This window comes from Globicephala melas, chromosome 18 (assembly GCF_963455315.2).
Source record: "Globicephala melas chromosome 18, mGloMel1.2, whole genome shotgun sequence".
Classification (NCBI taxonomy): Eukaryota; Metazoa; Chordata; class Mammalia; order Artiodactyla; family Delphinidae; genus Globicephala; species Globicephala melas.
In genome coordinates, this window is record NC_083331.1 from 61,541,421 (window position 1) to 61,560,293 (window position 18,873).

General features: G+C 33.9%; 1 protein-coding gene across 4 annotated transcripts in view; it reads left to right on the plus strand.

Annotated features, from left to right (window-relative positions):
* GPC5 (glypican 5) overlaps window positions 1-18,873 on the plus strand; it is a 1,392,911-nt gene that overhangs the window by 596,349 nt on the left and 777,689 nt on the right. The window lies entirely within an intron of this gene.

Consider the following 18,873-nt stretch of genomic DNA (forward strand, 5'->3'; position numbering starts at 1 on the left):
AAATAATTCTATAGCTCTACAGAGAAATGCTTATTTCCCTCTCCCTCTCCTCCCCCAGGTCCTCTTGTATACTCCAATTAAATTATGTACGGGAACAGAGGGAGTACACACACACACACACACACACACACACACACTTCACAAACTACAAGTTGACAACTAAATGACTGTGGTGGATATTATATATTTTAATTTTCATAAATTCTATTATATTCTATTGTATGTTTAATTTCATAAGGGGAGAGAACCCTGAAATCATAAATTAGAAATTTCTTCCACATCCTATTGCATAGATTAGAATAAAATATATTTATTTTATTCAGATTTTATTTTTATAAAATATATTTATTTATACATAGGTTAAAATACTATAATTAACTTATCATCAGGTGTTTGTGTTTCCAGAATCTTAAAGTTGATTTGATAATTTATGCCGGAAAGGAATTGCATATTTTTAACACATGTTTTTCAAAGCATATTTTACATCCCTTCAGCCAATTCTATTACTTAAAAATCACAGTTTCTGAATCCCAGATGTCATAATAGGGTAACATGAATGTAATGGACTACTGTACAATTAATTTAAATTTTTTTCTAAATGATTTAATTGGTCATTAGCTGTCATTTAAGAGAAATCATTCTAAGTTCCATTTAAAATTTTTGATAGTTTATTAGTTTCCTTTTGCTGCTGTAGCAAATACTACAAATTTAGTGGCTTAATATATGGTGTTACAGTTCTGGAGGCCAGAAGTCTGAAATGGGTCTTGTGGGGCTGATAGTGAAGGTGTGTCCCTTCTATAGGCTCCGCCTTTTCCAGCTTCTCGAGGCTGCCTGCATTCCTCGGCTCCTGACCACATCATTCCAAATTCATCACAACTCTGCTGACTCATACTCTTGCTTTTCTTTTTCACTGATGAAGACACATGAGATTACATTGGGCCCACCTACATAGATAATTTAAGTGAATGTTCTAATCCCCAAATCCTTAACTTTAATCATGCCTGCAAAGTTCCTACTGCCATGTAAAGTAACATACTCACAGGTTTTGGGGAATAGGGTGTGGAATTCCGTGGGAGGAGGGCGAGCTTTATTCTGTTTATTACAGTAGTGTTGTTTTTTTCTATTTTTAGCATATGTAGTACCAACCTTTATTTGTAAGTTTGGAAAACAAAATATTCTGTACCAAATATAATGGAATTATTTTTTTCCTCCAATATATATATATATTTTTTTCTGTAACTGTGTAAAAATATTTTTAATTGAAAAAAAAGTGAGTAGTCCCATGCTGTGAAAATTAAATTTGAATGACCAAGGCATGAATTTTAGGTTGCTATTTTTGCTTGCTTGTTTCTCCATTCCATTACCATAATTTATGTAATTTTTAAGGTATAAAATATAGTAGTATAGTACATGCTACTTTATATTTCTAAAATACTGAGTTCATACCATCATCCCCAGCTCAGATGAGGAGGTAAAGAATCCGCTCAAATCTAATAAAGCAGTCCCAAATTTGATTAATCTTAATTATCTATTATAAATTAATGCTTTTGCCAAATGCCCTACTGAGATCTCTTCCTATGATTGATTAAAATTTGACCACCAATCCTTTCCCATTCCTTCCACTGAGAGGCAGGTCCCTCGCCTCCTTCCCTGAACCTGGGCTGGCTCTGTGAATTGAGCAGAACTGATGTCTGGGTGTCAAGAGATTCAAGGCTTCTACTTTCCCCTTCTTGGATCAGTCCCTCCGTTTAAGAAATGCAACCCCAGTTAGAGAGGCATTTCAAATTAGCCAAACTGAAAGAGGCCATTACGAAGTAACAGAAATGTGAAGAAAGAGTTCTTGAAGCTTCTAGCCCAAAACAACCACCAGCAATATGCAGCCACTGAATGATTTCCTCTGCTGCCATGTGGAACCAGAACACCAAACTCAGCCAAGTCACGCCCGAATTCCTAACCTGCAAAATCACGAACAAGTGAAATCGTTGTTGTTTAAAGCCACTAAATTTGGGGGCAGTTTGTTACTCAGCAACAGATAAGCAATTACAGCCTCTCCTTTGTAAATTGAATTTAGGAATTTACTCCAAGCCTCTGGCTTTTCTGTGATGCACTGAGAAGTAGATTTCAAATGTTTCTTATCTATTTTGAAATATCTATGATACAGCCTCTCCCTATGGCACAGTGGCTCTTTCTGTCTCTGGATATGCATCTCATCATTGTCTGCTGAAAGCTATAATTTAATTTGTCTATTATTGATTCAGAATGCTAGTACAATGATTTGAATTTTACTGCTTATTTGGAGGATAAGAGCAGCCTTAAACAGATTTGAAATGCAGATAGCAAGGACTTTCAGCTCTCAACAACCTTTGTAGTCTTAAACCTACCACATTTTGTACTCTTCATATCTCATCTCTGAAAAAAGAGAAAAATTGCATAGTAGAGCTGTCTCATTCCTTGCCTATACCTACAGAACAGCAGATTGGTCCCACATGAAAGGCTGCAGGCTCAGAGATTCTATTGGAGAGAATGATAGATATGATTGAACATAATCTTATTGACTCCATCCCAGTCTACTGACTATCCGTTCTGGTGAGGCATTAAGAGAAGGACTGAATCTTGGTTAGAGTCTTCTGGGATGGTCAGAGAACATCAACTACGTAGGTTCTAGCAGCTAACTTAGCAGAGGGTCTTCAGAGTTTTGTTGTTAATAAACTTTATTTTTAGGGCAGTTTCAGATTCACGACAAAATTGAGCAGAAAGTACACAGAGTTCCTATACATCCCCTGTCCTCACACATTCAACCCCTCCCTCACTATCAACATCCAGCGTGTGGTACACTAGTTACAATTGATGAAACTGCATTGAAACATCATTATCACCCAAAGTCCAGAGTTTACATTAGGTTGGTGTTTAGGATTTTTATTCTAACTGCTTCACTACAGAGATGGGAGCAAATGTTCAGGCCTTCTGTCATCTCAGTTAGAAAACCCTTGACTCTGGGCGTTTGCAATTTTGTGTGCTGTATCATGTTTTTCTAATTACCTTACCTCTCTTCATTTTTGCTCATTTGGAACCTTTGGATTTCCTTGTTCCCCCTCTCAAAAAACTGTATATTTTATGTAAGAACACTTGACCTTCGGCACCTGTGTTTGTTACAGAACTGCATTCTGCTCCTTTCCTATTCAGATTTAAGGAGTAATAACTCAAGGATTACTTATTATTTGGCTATAACTTTTCAGAACATGTTCATATTTATATCATCTTAAAATGCCTCAGTGAGAAGACCACAAATGGTATCAATAATGAGGCACATCTGGAGGGTTATAAGAAGATTTAGAGTCATTGCAGAAAGATCATCAATGCTATTACTACTCTGCTATAAAGAAGAAAATAAATACCAGTACAAATCTAGCTGTCCAAAGGCAACCATTGTTTATAAGTTAAAGACACATGTATAGACATCTCTCTCTGAATACATATATTCTAGTATTATTTTACATAAAAGGGCATATACCATATATGTTTTTGCTTGTAACCTCCTTTATTCACTCAGTAGTATATGGTTGAGGTTTTTTCATGTCAATGCATAATAGCATGTAGAATGACTGTAATTTCATTTATAAAGGTATACCTTCATTTATTTAGCCATGATTTATATGTGAGATGTTTCCATATTTTATTACTATAAATAATATTTAGATGGACATCTTCTTAACTATAAGTTTGTTTACTGCTGAAGCATATATAAAATACATTTCCTTAGCTGTGAGACTCACTTTTGCATAAAGTTATAAAGATTTATTTAAGTAAAGTTCATATAGGTTGCCCACTTTACACATAGGAATTTTTTACATTTATCTTGGCTTTTATTATTTTCTTAGTATTATAATATATATATTTAGTATATAATACATATAGGATGTATATAGGTAGATGAATATATATAGGTATATATATATGTAGATGAATAGATAGAAGGGAAGAAAGAAAGAAAGGGGAAAGAAGTGATTTTTATGTGATTTTTCAGATCTAATTTCCATTCCCCAATTTTTTTCATATATTGCCTTTTATAAGAATCAGAGCCGTACACAAAGATGCCTGCAATAGTAAAGGAAGTGAGAACGAATATATTTTATGTAAGCGTAAATACATGAATTGTTGATTCAAATGTAATTATTGTCGAAATAGTAGATGCCTTTTGTGTTGAATCTAATTCATTCTATCTTTGAAATTTAAAATAAATGTTACAATAATTTTTATTTATCCTAAAATTATTTCATTTCTTTATTCTCATATACAGTATAAAGAATGATGGTTTTGTTTAACTTGATTCGCCACTGCTTTACTTTTTTGCTACTCGATAATCTAAAAGAAAACTCAGAGAAAAAATGTCGGCATTCTTCCAAAACCCCTTTAACCATAACTTAATTTGGGTTCTTATCAAGAAGAGAAAAGATACAGAATTCTCAAAGTTTTCCTTCTTACTTGATAACACACAAAAAGAAACACATGTATCAAAGTAGCTTGCTCACACAGCTAGAAAGGAGCTATCCAGGATGGCAGAGCTCTACAGATTCATTGGGAATCAATAGAAGTCACTGCACATCGGATAAAAAAAAAGCAACCGGTAATTAATACAATGCATGTCACATTGCCACTGTCAATTTTAAAGAATGAATTAAATTTGAGAATGGAAATTATTAAAGAAAGCAGAAAAATTATATCATTGTCTCCATATAGCCTAAATTATCAGCAACCCTACTTAATTATTCAGCATATTTTTAAAATCTTTAAAAGGAAGTCAATCATGTTTAGCTCATTCATTGCAGCTATTCATAAGCAGTAGAAACAAACCACAAACTCTAGGTTAATTGTGTTTAAGTTCTAAGACATTGTACAGACCTTCAGCAAAGCATGAAAGATATATCAGTTTCTCCTCAGGAATTACTCCAGGGTTTGGAATAGGGTGAAATTGTATAGGTCCCTCTTTGCAACCACGCTACTATTCAGATAATACATAGCACTTTCATCAACAGAAAATGGCAGATCTATGGCTTTGGGGATGTGATTTCTCTCGGAAATGGATGATATATCACAATTATATAAACTGAGGGAAGGCATAACATACCTATAGGCTGCATAATAATAATCACGGCAAGAAGAACCTATTTCATTGGCAAGGTTAGAACCAACAGGTTTTGCAGAGAGTGCAATAAATCAATTTTGAAAATGCCAAGTCAAATCAGGTGTGCTAAACTAGTATTTGGTTTACAAGAAAACCAGAAATTGAGTTATAGAATTGTAGACACTTCATGTGCAAAGTGCATACCTCTTAGTGTGGCACTAAGAGGTATGGCACATTTATATATGCATCTTCTGCACTCCTAGGAAGGAGTTCAAACCACAATGCAAAATATTTTAAGAGCATTAAATCAATTCATAAAATTAAGTTTTAAAAGTGAATAATCATTCCTGTAAGTGATGGTAGTTTTAATACAATCTAGAAATATTAGATAAAACATATACAATTAAAGTATAGCCATGCAATACGCTCTGCTATAAAAACTAACTCTGACCAAGGGACAGACACACCCTCTTGGGGAATGGGACATTTTTTCTGTGTCAGTGAAAAAAACCTTTTCTTTCCTGAAGTCTCCATTTTCTATAGCTGCCCCTCAAGGTCCATTACTAAAAGTGAAAGAATAAGCCAGCAGATAAGGCTGTGGACAGTCACCCACTTTTACTACTTTTACTTTATTTTCATGTACTGATATGTTGCATAATATTTTATTAAGGAGAAAATTTCTTCCAAACAAACAAGCAATCAAATAATACTCTAGACTCCAAGGTCTTTTTTATTCTTAATATACATTCTATTTTGCTAAGAATAGCAAGAATTTATCAATGTATTTAACATGTTTTCAAGTTTGATGTCAGTGAAACATGCTTCAGTCTTCATATTTAATTTTTTTCTACTTTCCATGCTTTCTTATCTCTAAAAGATCATGTAATGACATATAGAAGAATTTTAATATGATTAGGAAAGGAACACTTATGCATAATTTTTGTTTATTGGTGGGGATTTACATTCCGGCCATTCTTTATGGCATTTTGTTATTAATATCTGTTAACTAGATAACTGTTAATAAAGTGGTGGATCTTCACTTCTAAGATGTGTTTACGTACTTCATGGGACCTATTTATAGCGCTAGATGCAATTTTATCTGCTCATTTACACTGGTTTATTCCATATCCAATTTTTATATTTGGTTTCTTACAAATAACTTTGTAAAAGTAAATCGGAGTGTTTGTTTTATACCAAGTTTGACTGTAAAGGGATGTTTTTTAGTGTAGTAACAACCAAATTTGCCTAATCCCACAAAGTACTTACTACAGAAAACTCCAATTTTATTTCAGTGAAGCTCTTGGCATTTAAGACATCTTCCTTGAATTTGAGATGCATGTTTTCACATGATTTGAATATCCATACTGGTGCAAATTTGCAGAAGAGTTTTGTTTTGTAAAATAATAAAATAAACTTTTGAGTATGGTGAATAATGTGGGTTTTCAGGTTGCACTTTTGTGATAAAATAATGTCTCAAATTCTGTATTGGTTTGTGATCTGATTCTGAAAGCATGTTGCAAGGAGAATTCAAACATTTTATTTTATTCTTTGTAGTTGAAGTACAATTGACATGCAGTCAAATGCACACATCTTAAACATACAATCTGATGAGTTTTAGCAAACACTCAAACTGTTACCCCACTTCCCCCATCGTTCATTCAGCAAACATTTATTGAGCACCAAGTGTGAACCCCTAGTTGCTAGAAATACAGTTATGAATTAGATCAAATCACCACCCTAGAGGTATGGAGAAGAAGACAAAAGAAAGTGATTTGCCATTAAGTGGTAAAAGTTCTTTAATATAAACATGCACAGGAATGAGAAATAGCAAGAGAGTGATCAATTCCATTTGAGGAAGGGAAGAAGCAGATCCAGAAAGAATGACTAGAGGAGAAAATAATTTTGCCCTGACTCCACCTTACCACTTCATGAATTGGCATGGCAGGTGAGGTTCACTTAAAAAGGAAACACCAAATTTGCATTTTAATTCAGGTTCCAGCAGTCAGGTCTTTCTTCAAATTCATTTTCTAGTTTGGTTCGTGGGTGAATGTCATAGAATCAAGTCCAATGTCATGAGATTCCCTGTAATCCCCAAACCAGTTGGGTTTACATCATTTTTAATAATCACATTCTCTTAAATTTTATTCCATAGTAACTCAAATTATCATATTAAAGTTTTTTAAACTCAAATCTCAAAGTTTGCTAGGTCACATTAAATAAAATGAAAAAGTAGTTGTCCTAATCAAACAAACATATTGCCTAATGAAAGGGCTATGGTAGGGATAAAAATTAGAGCAAAACTTTCTGAGAAAAGATGTCCTTATTATTGATGAATGAGGGATGTCTTATTACTCCTACAATGTTTGGGCCTGAGGAAAAAAAAATATTGAAAAATAAACTGAGAGTTTTGAAAATTAACTCTGCAGCAAATTTCGAATAAATAAGTTAAAAGAGCTTGGAGTTGAAATTTAAAGCTGGGCTCAAAATAGAAACAGATGATTCTCTTTTGTGCTATTAGAATGAGCCATCAAAAGGAATTTTCCTGACTAAATAGTTAAAAATCTTACTGATATTGCATAAAGGAGTTTTAGGTACGATAAATGTTAGCATGAAGAGATTAATACATATGCGTTCATGCAAGTTACTAATGAGAAGTAATGCTCTTAGGAATTCTATATATTAATAAATTGTTGTAAATAAATGGCCTCTACAGCTTATTATTTACCTGAAAGTTATTAAAATTTTAATTATTTAAGAATGACAGTCTTATTCAAAACGGTGATTATTTTTATGTATAATATATAATTAAATGGACAAACTTTACTGAGAGCTGCCATTTTTATTTCAGAAAAAGCATGTTCCAACTTTGGACTAAGTTTAGCAAAGATTATCAGAACTTGATGGGTCAAACTTCAAATTACAGGGACATGGACACAGAGGTTTTACAAAAACCTCAGCAGAATTGGAACAAAACAGAGAGCACTATTTTGTAACCTTGCACATTCACTGATGCCATTTTGCCACTTGTGATATGTTAGGCTATTAATAGGAAAGGTGTACGATAGCCTGAGGTCATTTCTCACTCGAAATAGTGTTTTTCAACCATGACTGCACATTGGGACCACCTGGGAATTTTGAAAATTATTGATATCAGGGTTCTACCCCTAGAGTTTTTCACGTAATTGTTCTGAGGTGCAGGCTGGACTTCAGGGCTATGCAGCCCAGGTTCAGCTAACTGTTCTAAAGAAACTTGAAATATGAGAAGCTTGGAGATTTTAAAGGAGACCCCAGAGACATTGTGTTGCAGAAATTATGGCAAAATAAGTACTGTACATTGATCAAAGACAGAACACACAAGTGCCAAGTAGGGAAGATACCCAGAGAAGGGTTGCTTCAACTGTATGAAAGTGTTTATCATAGATTGAAAACAATCTATCCAGAGAACATCTTATAAGAACAACAGAGTAATTCTCAATAAAACCAATTGTGTTAATGATTTGGTTCACAGAATTTTGAAGATGAAGGGAATGTAGAGCTTCTGAAATCAGTGATTTTGTTAAATATCAAAATAACACTTTGAGAGCACCTGAAAGGTCGGTTTAATCATAATAAGTAATGTCTAATATGTGGTAGGGATCACTAGTTTGCTTTTGTCCTATTTTTTAAAATATGTTAACAAAATAGTTATGACTTCAAATTATAGATAATCTCTAGTCTCCACAAAAGTAAATGGGACCACAAAAAGTTTATTCCTGTTTTTGTGGAGTCCATAAATAATTGCTTTCAAGGGATTTAAATGAAATTATTTCCCTGACGGCAGAGGTTGGGGATTGGTGAAGATTTGTCCTTTGTGAGTAAGGAGAAGAGTATACTTGGATATAAAAATAGTAAAGAAATAATTAGCTTTAAAAAAGCTAAATTCCATGTTTAGCAAAGTTAATGAGTCCTTAAATTCCTAAAGCTGAATATTGGTGTGTAAATGAGTACTCCAAACCAATAGAGAATAACCTTAATATTCATGGATATTAGATAAAACCTAATCTAATTTCTTCCTACCTAGGAAGGTGTCTCCTAGGTTTAAATCAAACAGATGTTTTGGCTCCTAAAAGGCCCAAAATAAGTTCTGCTTTTCTGATAATGTCCTTTATTAGTGGGTTACTTTTTAAAATGTCATTTATCAGGAAAAAAATTAAATTTACATTTTCAAAATTGTATGTTAGATTAATTCACCAGATCTTTTATTTGGTTTTTATTTCCAGTTAACTAGTTTGACTGATACATAAATGTTCAAAAATATTTGTTGAAAGTACAAATTTTATTAACTGATTTTTGAGGGGACTGATGTCAGGTCAGTTACTCTTTAAGATGCTTCCATTTTGTATATTCATGCTATCTTTATAGTGTGAATAATTTGAAGGGCTTTAGCTATATGATGGTTTCAGATAATGGTAACTGAATATGCAAGAGTTGAAAAGACACGATTTTATGTATGGGCTGAAGAGTTTGAACTTTAGGGGATAAAGTAAAAAACACTCTTACTGGAAGATTAATTTTCCCTTTTTGGGGGAAATTTTTATGGAACAGATATGAATTGAAAAAGGGAAGCAGAAGCCTAGACAGAAAAGTTAGCTAGGTAAACTTGGATAGTTTTAGATCTAGGAGAGACAGAATACTCAAGGACATGAAAATAGGAAAAGTTACTCTGTAAGGTTAGAGGCCAAGGGCTGCCATATGCTAATCGAATTCTATGCTGTGCTAATTTCCTTGTCTCCGATCAGATCCCATAAAATGACTTGTATTTACTACATGAATGTTAGATGATGGAGTCAGCAGGGGATGTGGCTGAGTGAGAGTAGTGAAAATGGGGAAATTAGAAACAAGATTGACGATTGACTCAGATTTGGCTACATTAGGTTTTGATAGGACAAACCTGGAAAGAGAAACAAAAGAAATAGAAAAGATTAATGGAGCCCAGAGAAATCCAAAGCTCCCTACACAAGTGCTACTCATTCAGGATATCCACTGGCTTCCTTGCCCCACATATAAGCAGCTTGTCCAGAGTAGATTTAAGTTTTCCAGAGCTGGGGAGCCAGCTCTCCATGCTCCATTTCCCTAATTCCAGGTCCCAAGGCCTGAGAGGAAAATTAGCTCCTCTACTGAGAGAAGGCGGACCAACTCTGTAAGAAAATTTTAGTATCATCTTTCAAATTACTCATTTTCATGTTGACTAATCAAGCTGAGAAAATAAAATAAAAACAAGCAGACTTGGTTTGAGGGGGCATGTGATTTAACCTCTTTCTGGACAGGGCTTCTTTAGCAGGCAAATGAATCCTGGTAGACATGCAAGAGCATGCTCCTAGTCCAAAATAAACAAGATGTGTTTCACTGGAAAATTGCAGATGTATCAAAGGATAACTTGACAGCAAGTGTACAGAATACTATACAAATATTTCCTTCTTTTTTACATGCATGTGTAATTCCTGCTTGAATGCAAGAGGGCTGAATACCAGCTTTATTTAATATATTTTGTGTCAATTTCTGTGTAAAGATTTTTTTTTTTTTTTTGAGGTGAGAGTAGCGGAAAGAGGAGAACATTAATTCCAGATGGCTTTAAGCAAACATTAGAAAGGTGAACATTCATAGGCTTCCAAATATCTGTTGGCTAGTTGACATTTACAAACACTGTGTAGGTAAGCTTTCTCCTTCAGCTATATTAAGGTTCTGGCAGCAAGTAAAGGATGTGTGAAATGAAATATGCCATTCAAATATAATAAAGAAAGAGAAGACTATTTGTAACCACTATTGGGAGAAATCACAGAAACCAAATCTTTCTGTTCTTTAAAACGTTCTGCTAAAGCACTGCAAACATTTAACTAAACTCGGCTATTTAAAATATCTGGAACTCTTGCCTCCATTTCCAAAATCACACTTTAAGGTCCACACATTATTTTGAGCAGCAAATTGTCTATTTAAATGAGCAAGCGCTATGTTTTAAATTCCTGAGCATACTTAATAAGAACAGAAGGCAGTATTAATAAGAAGGATTGTATTTTATAAGGATTGCTTAAGGATGCAAGCTGGTAAGCTACTAACTGTAATTCTTTAGTTCTGGTATGTTTGCACCATCCAGCTGTATGGAAACAAAATGTGTATTTCCAAGCTGTATGTTTTAGAAACAGAAGAAATACAGCATAACAAATATGAAATTCCCAAATAGTATGCAAACAAATGTCAATCATAACTTTAATCTAACATGGCAGCTGGAGGTAACAACTCCAAGCAACATATGTAGTTGATTGTGATGAATGTTTATCTATACACAGATGTCATTTCAGAGATGTGAAAACATGCAGATAACTCTAGGGTTTTTCTAATTACTGTGTTTATTAAGTTCTATTGTCTAAATTTAAAAAATAATGTACAAAATATCATGCATACTATAATTGACCTCTATCTCTCTGTTTCTATCTCACTTGTGGATATATATCCATAACCACATGTATGCATGCCCATGATGTAAAGGCATACATATATAAGGACATACACCAAAATGGTATAAGTGGTTATTGTTAAGATGGTTGGGTAGATTGTCTTCATTTTCTACTTTTTACATGTGTATATTGATTGCAAATTGTTACATAAGCCTGTGTTACTTTTTAAAGTGTAAGGGATAAAAAAGATTTCTCCATTTTGATAAATAAAAAAAGAACACTTAGCAAATCAGGACATTCTTAGAAGCCTGTAATTTATATTCAAAAATGATCTTCAGTAATGAGATATTCCTAGTACCAATGTGGATATCCACGGTTGCATGCAATTTGAATCTTTCTGTTGCTGTTGTTGGCTAGATCTATTCAACATTATTAAAATGACTTGAAAATTGTTGAAATCTTCCAGAACATAAAAAAAGAAAAGCTTTCAAATTAATTTTATGAGTTTAACAAAACTGATCATAAACAATATTTTTTTAAGATTTTATTTTCTAATTGGTTATTCCTGGTGTAAGGAAATAAAAGTTTTTTATATGCTGATATTCTATCAAGGATCTTGCTTGCTACATTTACTTTTTTAGTTCTAATATTTAAAATTTTCTACATATACAATAATACCATTTGCAAATAATGACCAGTGTAATTCTTTTTTGTCAGTACCTGGGCACTTTTTTTCTCTCTCTTATTGAACTGGGGAATCTTTTCTTGTTTCTGATCTCAGAAGAAAAGGTTTCAATATCTCCTCATTAATTATGGTATTTTTTGTAGGTTTTTATGGCTACCTATAATCAGATTAAAGGAACTGTATTCTATCCCTTGCACATTTTAAAAAGCATATAATTTTGTGCGTACTTTGAGATAAGAATTTCTCTTTCAAATAGTTAATGCAGTGAATTACATTAATTGATTTTATGGTATTAGAACAATCTTGCATTGTTGGAATAAACCTAAGTTATTTTCATTTTTAATAGTTTTTATTGGGCTGTAATTCACATGCCATAAAGTTCACCCTTTAAAAGTATACAATTCAATGGTTAGATTCAGTGATTACAAAGTTGTGTAATAATCACCACAAACAAATTCTTACTCCTCTCCCCAACTCCTGACAATGACTAATTTACTTTCTGTCTTTATAGATTTGCTGTTTCTAGATATTTCATATAAGTTGCATCATATAATACCTTTTGTGTCTGGCTTTATTCACATCATAATATTTTCATGATTCATTTATCTCATAGCATGTATCAGTAGTTCATTCCTTTTATGACTGACAAAAAGTGTACATAAAACTTTTTGTTTATCTATTCATCCAACTAGTGGACATTTGTGTTGCTTCCACTTTTTGGCTATTACAGATAGCGGTACTTTTGTTACAGAGCTCAGGTTTGGTTGCTCGCCACTCGAAAGCCAATACTTGAGAGACAAGTGTTGGTAGGAAAGGAAAGATTGCTTTATTCAGGAGGCTGGCAACCTGAGGAGAAGTTGGACTCCTGTCCAAGAACCAACTCCCAACTGTTGATTAAGGGGCAAGAGCTTTTAAACGGGAGTTTCAGGGGTTCACAGGTGGTAGGGGAGGCTATGTGTAGAAGAGCATAGTTAGCTCTATCATCTTGAAATTGGTCATGCGGTGGTCTGATCAGATCATCCTGAAAGTTTTTAAGTACAGTTAATCTTCAGTTCAAGGGTCGTTTTTATCCCATTTCGTTGAGGCCAGTTAATGGAATTGTGCAAGATAGAGCAGCTTATGCATGGCTACCGTCTGGTCATCAAGTAGTTAACTTCTTCCACTTGGTGGGCGCTTCAGTATCTGCAAACCAGCTCAAAGGATATGGCTTAGAATATTATCTCTAGCCTTTGAGGAGGAATTAAAGGTCCTTGACTTTGTTTAATGGTTAAACTCTTATTATTTTGTCTTGACTGTTTTCCTTTTTTGCCTTGTTTTCACTTCTCTGATTAAATTTATTCTTTGGTTAAAGTTTTTCTGCAGAAAAGAGGCAGACATAGGACACGGGGCAGGGGTTTGGTCTGTCCTGGGAAGGCCCCATGGGGCCCTACTCAGTTATACTATAAACATTTGTGTACAAGTTTTGGGTGGACATATGGTTTCAATTCTCATGAATATATACTTATGAGTGAAATTGCTAGGGCATTTGATAACTCTATGTTTAACTTTGATGAAGAAATGGAAAACTGTTTTCCAAAGTGGCTGTACCATTTTCCATTCCCAGCTGTACCTTTGAGGGATTGTTTTCCACATCCTCACTCTCACTTGTTATTTTCCATCTTTTGATCATAGCCATCCTGGTGAGTGTGAAATGGCATTTCATTGTTGTTTTGATTTGCATTTCACAAGTGACTAATAATGTTGAACATGTATTCATATGCTTCTTGCCCATTTGTATATCTTTTTTGGAGAAGTAACTCTATAAATTATTTTTCAATTTTTAATTGTTGGCTTGTAATAGTTATTTATGTATTCTGAATGTGAGTCCCTTATGAGATATATGATTTGTAAAAATTATTTCCCATTCTGTGGATTGTCTTTTCATTTTATTGGTTTATTTCAAACACAAAACAATTTAATCTTGATTTGGTATAATGTGTCACTTCTGTTGCTCGAAATTTTGTGTCACATATAAAAAACCATTGTCTAATCCAAGGTCATGAAGATTTTTACTTATATTTTCTTCTAAGAGTTTTACACTTTTAGCTGTTACAATTAGGTTTTTCATCCACTTTGAGTTTTTTTTTGTTTATAATATAATGTCAGAATCTAACATCATTCTTTTGAATGTGTATATATAATTGTCCCAATACCTGTTGTCGAAAAGACTATTCTTTCCCTGTTGAATTATCTTGGCACCCTTGTCAAGAATCAATCGACCATAAATGTAATGGTTTATTTCTGGATTCTCAATTTTATTCCATTGAATGCTGTCAGTAGAGTTTTTTAAAAATACAATCAGTGAGGTATTTTCTCCTTGATGGATTCAAGAAGAGAAGAAAAATACAGATGAGTATTCTCTGTAATCAGATATACATGTATTTTTTGTTCAGGTGTCTTAATGGATTAACTAAATGAAAACAACATTAAAAAGTGTGTGTGTGTGAAATTCAACACCCATTTATGATAAAAATTCTCCAGAAAGTGGGCATAGGGGGAACTTACCTCAACATAATAATGGCCATATATGACAAACCCACAGCTAATACCATACTCAATGGTGAAAAGCTGAAAGCATTTCCACTAAGACCAGGAACAAGACAAGGATGCCCACTCTCACCACTCTTATTCAACATTGTTTTAGAAGTCCTAGCCGTAGCGATCAGAAAAGAAATAGAAGAAATCCAAATTGGAAAGGAATAAGTAAAACTGTCACTGTTTGCAGGTGGCATGATACTGTACATAGAAAATTCTAAAGATGCCACCAGAAAACTACTAGAGCTCATCAATAATTTTGGTAATGTTGCATGATTCAAAAATAATACACAGAAATCTGTTACATTTCTATACACTAACAATGAACTATCAGAAAGAGAAGTTAAGGAAATGATCCCATTTACCGTCACATCAAAAAGAATAAAATACCAAGCAATAAACCTACATAAGGAGGCAAAAAAACTGTACTTGGAAAATTATAAGAAAAATATGAGACATATATAGATGAAAGAAGTTGAAGATGACACAAACAGATGGAAAGATATACTGTGTTCTTGAACTGGAAGAATCAATATTGTTAAAATGATCATACTACCCCAAGCAGTGTACAGATTCAATGCAATCTCTATCAAAGTACCAATGGCGTTTTTTGCATAACTAGAACAAAACATTTAAAAATTTGTCTGGAAACACAAAAGACCCTGAATAGCCAAAACAATCTTGAGAAAGAAGAACAGAGCTGGAAGAATCACAGTCTCTGACTTCAAACTATACTACAAAGCTACAGTAATTAAGATAGTATGGTAGTGGCACAAAAACAGACACATAGATCAATGGAACATAATAGAGAGCCCAAAGGTAAGTCCACGAACTTATGGTCAAGTAATCTATGACAAAGGAGGCAAGAATATACAATGGAGAAAAGACAGTCCTTCAATTAGTGGTGCTGGGAAAACTGGACAACTTGTAAAAGAATGAAACTAGAATATTCTCTAACACCATATACAAAAACAAACTCAAAATGGAGTAAAGACCTAAATGCAAGACTGGAAACCACAAAGCTCCTAGAGGAAAACATAGGGAGAACACTCTGACATAAATCATAGCAAGATTTTTTTTAGATATATTTCCTAAAGTAAAGGAAATTAAAGCAAAAATAAGCAAATGGGACCTAATTAAACTTATAAGCTTTTGCACAGCAAAGGAAACCATTGACAAAACAAAAAGACAACCTACTGAATGGGAGAAAATATTCGCAAATGACATGTCTGATAGGGATTAAAATCCAACATATGTAAACTGCTCATACAACTCAACATCAAAAAAATAACCCAATTAAAAATGGGCAGAAGAACTGAATAGACATTTTTCCAAAGAGGAAAGGCAAATGGCCGACAGACACATGAAAAGATGCTCAACATCACTAATCATCAGGAAAATGCAAATCAAAATCACAGTGAGATATTACCTCACACCTTTCAGAATGGCTATCATCAAAAAAGTCTACAAATAACAAATGTTGGCAAGGATATGGAGAAAAGAGAACCCTCATACACTGTTGGTGGGAATGTAAATTGGTTGCAGCCACTGTGGAAGACAGTATGGAGGTTTCTCAGAAAAACTAAAAATAGAACTACCATATGACCCAGAAATTCCACTCTTGGGTGTATATCTGAAGAAAAGAAAAACCTTAATTTGAAATGATACATGCACCCTGATGTTCATAGCAGCATTGGTTACAATCAGCAAGATATGGACGCAGTGTAAGTGTTCATCAACAGAGGAATGGATAAAGAAGATGTTACATGTATGTGTATGTATACACACACACACACACACACACATATATGCACAATGGAATACTACTCAGCCATAAAAAAGAATGAAATTTTGCCATTTGCTGCAACATGGATGGACTTAGAGGTCATTATGCTAAGTGAGATATGTCAGACAGAGAAAGTTAAATACTATATAATATCACTTCTATGTGGAATCTAAAAAATACAACAGGGCTTCCCTGGTGGCGCAATGGTTGAGAGTCCACCTGCCGATGCAGGGGACACGGGTTCGTGCCCCAGTCTGGGAAGATCCCACATGCCGCAGAACGGCTAGGCTCGTGAGCCATGGCCGCTGAGCCTGCCGTCCGGAGCCCGTGCTCCGCAACGGGAGAGGCCACAACAGTGAGAGGCCCGCGTAACGCAAAAAAAAAAAAAAACCAAAACAAATTTAAAAAATACAACAAACTAGTGAGTATAACAAAAAAGAAGCAGACTCACAGATATAATAAAGGACAAACTAGTGGTTACCAGTGGGGAGAGGGAAGGAGAAGTGGTGATATAGGGGTAGGGGAGTAAGAGATAAAAACTGTTAGGGGGCTTCCCTGGTGGCGCAGTGGTTGAGAGTCCGCCTGACGATGCAGGGGACGCGGGTTCGTGCCCTGGTCCAGGAAGATCCCACATGCCGCAGAGCGGCTGGGCCCGTGAGCCATGGCCGCTGAGCTTGCGCGTCCGGAGCCTGTGCTCAACAGTGGGAGGCCCGCGTAGGCCCACGTACCGTAAAAAACAAACAAACAAACTATTAGGCATAAAACAAGCTACAAGGATACACTGGGGAGGTGTAGTTTAAGGGTATAATCTTACTATCAGTAGATAAATAAGTCTTGGACATCTAATGCACAGCAATGATTATAGACAATAATACTGTACTATAAACTTCAAAGTTGCTAAGAGACTAGATCTTATTCTTAACACAAAAAAGAAATGATACTTATGTGCTGTGACAGAGGTATTAGCTAACACCATATTGGTAATCCTATTGCAATATATAAATGAATCAAAGTAACAATTGTACACCTTAAACTTACACAATGTTGTATGTCAATCATATCTGAATAAAAATAAATTAAAAAAAATGAAAGTATATGAACAAATGATGTCAGAAACACATGAATGCATGTTAAAGCATTTATCCTAAAACAATCACTTTATTCTTTCAATCTGTACGATCCCTCTGCTATAGTATTTTATACTTTTGTTGTGCTTCATGGGTTTTATCCTTTTACTTAAAGATACTTTCTTACTGATATGCAGGAATTTTCTATTTAGTGTTTATTATGTCTTGCAAATTTTTGTCTAGCTGGCAGCACATCTTTTATTGTGAATGACATGATTTGATATTTTGTGAAGTCGTATTGGTCAGTATTTTCCTTTATGAATTTTTCTTGGATTTTAGTCTTTGAATGTGTTCTCCACCTCAAGGCAAGAAAAATACCTATATTTTCTTCTGGATTTTTTTAAAGCAACAAATCCCTTGTCCTATATGAAATTATTTCAGGGTGTGGGAATCTAACCTTATTTTCTCCAACTAATTAACCAATTACCCTAGTTCCAGCATTGACTGCTGCCTAAGCTTTTCTTATCTCACTGACTTGAAATCCCAAACTCTGTGATGTAAAAAATTTATTGATTTTTGTTTATTCTTATACTTGTGCAGCACTAATTATTATCATTACAAAACTACCTCATCTCTCTGCAAAATTTCTTTCACTCTCTTCAATATGACTCTTCCAGTTGAAATTTAATGTTTAAGATCAAAAGCTGAAAAAGTCCCCATTAAATTTGTACATTACTTCAGTGAGCATTGGCAAATAATATTTATTTACTTAGTCTTTTAAATCCCAAAGGAAAATAATATACTTTTCTTCTTATATAATTTTTATATTTATTTTTATAATTCATTTTAGAATTGTTTTTTGCTAATTTTAATACAGTTAATGTTATAAATAAATAAATAGGCAAAAATAATCAAGCATTAAAAAAAAAAGTAGTTGCACTCATAATCATAGTAAGCTTCAATGCAAAATTTTCTTTTATTTTGGATTTTGTCTATCCTTGTGTTCTAGTCTTGTTTGAGCCTATTCTCTTTTCAGAGCTGCCTTTCTCAAAGACATTTTTCTCTCTATGGTATATTGTTCTACTCTCTTGAAAGTCATGGTTCTGTATCTTTTTGTGAATAAAAAGGTGATTTTTCCTGGTTTTCTTCTGTTTCATATGTTAAATCCTTTTCATAAATGTGTCATTTTTGAATACTGAATATTTTGA